Source organism: Pteronotus mesoamericanus, unplaced genomic scaffold (genome assembly GCF_021234165.1).
Source record: "Pteronotus mesoamericanus isolate MK-2021 breed Mesoamerican mustached bat unplaced genomic scaffold, CSHL_Meso_final contig_82, whole genome shotgun sequence".
Classification (NCBI taxonomy): domain Eukaryota; kingdom Metazoa; phylum Chordata; class Mammalia; order Chiroptera; family Mormoopidae; genus Pteronotus; species Pteronotus mesoamericanus.
In genome coordinates this window covers 7,239,738-7,242,765 of record NW_026555265.1, presented here as the reverse complement: position 1 = coordinate 7,242,765, position 3,028 = coordinate 7,239,738, and positions in this window count along the sequence as shown.

Genomic DNA, 3,028 nt, shown 5'->3' with positions numbered 1-3,028 from the left:
TGCTGATGAGGATGTGGAGAAAGGGAGCTCTTTTGCATTGTTGTTGGGAATGCAAACTGGGGCAGCCACTGTGGGAAGCAGTATGAAAATACTGCAAAAAGTTAAAAATAGATTTGCCTTTTGACCCAGTGATCTCATTTCTGGGAATATATCTGAAGGAACCCAAAACACTATTTGGGAAGAACATAAACATCCCTGTGTTCATTGCAGCATTATTTACAATCACCAAGATACAGAAGCCCAAGTATCCATGAGTGTATTGAACAACTATGGTACATTTACACAAAGGAATACTGCTCAGCCGTAAAAAAGAAGAAAGTTTTACCCTTTGTGACTGTATGGGATGGACCTGGAGAACAGTATGCTAAGAAGGATAAGCCAGTCAAAGAAAGACAAATACTATCAGATTCCCCATATGAGTGGAATGTTATTTTATTTTATTTACTAAATTTTACTAAACAAACTAAATTTTATTTTATAAATAATAGACTTTATCAAAATGAATGATGAAAGAGCTGGTTGTCCTGCCATGGATTGGGTAACAAATTTTACATCGGAGGAAAGAGAGATTTGATATGATTTCGTTCAGTGCTGGCATAGGTCTCAGAGACATTCCCACACCCGTGGGGAATGATAAAAGTCCCGGAGTGGTGGGGGCGGGGAACTCAAGCAGAGAACTATATCTTGATTCCTAGGGAAATAAGAGGGCGTAGTAACATTGATAGAGTAATTTCTTGTGCTATTATGTCACAGTAGTAGTGAAGAAATGGGAAAGGCAGGGCAAGACTAGCTGGAGACCACACACCATATTTCCAGTAGACCAGGAGGAAGCTTGGGAAAGTGCGTTTGAGTTTTATTTGCCCCGACGGTTGTGGAGAGGGACTGAGAGAAGGCTGATACAAAACCTAGGGTGGAGCCACAGATGGCTCAGAGGAGGCATGCAGAGTGAATGCAAATCACCAGAGACCCAAACAAGTGATGGCTCAAACTTTGCCCATAAAGGACAGAGAAAGGGAGAAGGCCAGCCTTTCGTTACGCTGCGATGCCCAAATCCAGCGAACATAGCTGCCAATCCAACAGAAGAAAGAGGGAGGGGGGAAATCCTCTCTTGGCTGTTTGAACAGAAAGTACTTGGGAATTGCCTGAGGTGCCTGAGCTACCTCATATTTGACTAGATTCATTTTCTGCTGTTAGGGAAAATGAGGGATTGAAAAAACAAGTTGAAATATTAAAATATAACATTATATTTTCTGCACACAGTGTTCTATGAAATACGTATCATTGTTTATGCGTATATGGGTATATAGTTGATCCTTGAATAACATAGTTAAAGGTGCCAATCCCCTGCTCATTAAAAAATCCATGTATAAATTTGGCTCCCCCCAAACTTAACTAGTAATAGCCTATTGTTGCCCAGAAATCTTAACACTAACACAAACAGTCAATTAACACATATTTTATGTCATTAGTATTATCCACTGTATTTTTACAACTAAGTAAGCAATGCTGCTTATATTTCCATCGATCAGTTCCCTCACATGCATGTGTCTTTCTTCAGAGGAGACTCAGGAGGGTAGAGTTCTGTGTAGATTCACAAAATGGGGCCTGGCACGAGCCCATCAGAGGTTCTGAGCTTACTGTGTCTTCATTCTCTGTCTAGGCTTCGAAACATCCAAAGTGACTGGAGCATGAAGGCTGTCCTTTGCCCCGAAATGTAGCTTAAATACTATGCCGGTAGGGGGCAGAGTTATCTCACAAAACCAAGGTTGGTTGGTTTTGTAAAGTCCCGGCCTGCTTACACCATCAATCTAGATCCAAATCCTGACATTGCCATCGAGGTGGCTTCAATCGTTTTAACAAGGTGATAAACAAATGTGGCGATGACATAAATTTAAAACAGGCAGTTCCCAATTACTGTAACAGATGCATTGTGTTCACACTGCTTTGGAAAGAATGAACTTTTTATTTTAGAATAGTTTTAGATTTACGGGAAACCTGTGAAAAGAGTACAGAGAGTTCCCATATGTCCCAAACCCAGTTTCCCCTATTGTTAACTTCTTGCATTAGCATGGTACATTTATCATAGCTAATGGACCAATATTGATAAATTACTATTAATTAAAGCCTATAATTTACTCAGTCATATTTTTAACGGATTCTTCTTTATTTGTTCAAGAATGCCACATTAGATTTAGCTGTCATGTCTTCTAATGCTTCTCAGGCTGTGACAGTTTCTTAAACTCTCTTTGTTTTTAATGACCTTGACCATTTTCAGGAGTACTAGTCAGGGGTTTTGTAGAATGTTCCTCTATTGGGGATTTGTATGATATTTTTCTCATTATTGGAGTGCAATTATAAGGTTTGGGGAGGAAACTCATAATTTGGGGAGGTAAAGTGCCAGTCCCATCTCCTAATATTATGGGAACAATGCTACCAACATGACTTACCACTGTTGATGTTGCCCATGATCACCAGGCTGAAGATAGTATCTGTCAGTTTTCTCTATTGCACAGTATTTTACCCTCTTCCCATTGTACTCTTTGGTGGAAGTCACTGCAAGCAGCTCACACTTGAAGCGTGGGGGAGCCATGTAACCCTCCTGGAGGGGGCAATGTGTACATAAATTAATGGAATTCTTCTGCATAGGAGATTTGTCTCTTCTTCCACATTTATTCATTTACTCTCTTCTTTATATCGGTATGGGCTCATGGATACTTACTTTATACTTTGGGTTATAATCCAAATCCAATATTTAAATTTTGTTATCAAATAGTTTTAGCTTTGGTCATTGGGAGCTCTTTGAGTTGCTGAAGGTGCCTTTTTTATTTACTCTCCATTTTGTTCTTTTTTTTTTTTATCACTTTCTTACTTTCTGACATTAAATGAAACTAAAGGCTCGTTCTGTATATTTGGTGCCCAGGTCCTGTTATCAGCTATTCTTTCCCAAGGAGAATGGTATTAGAAATAAAGAGCTGAGCACTAGGCTTACATTTGTTTATGTACACATCTTGTACCCTTTTTATTCTTC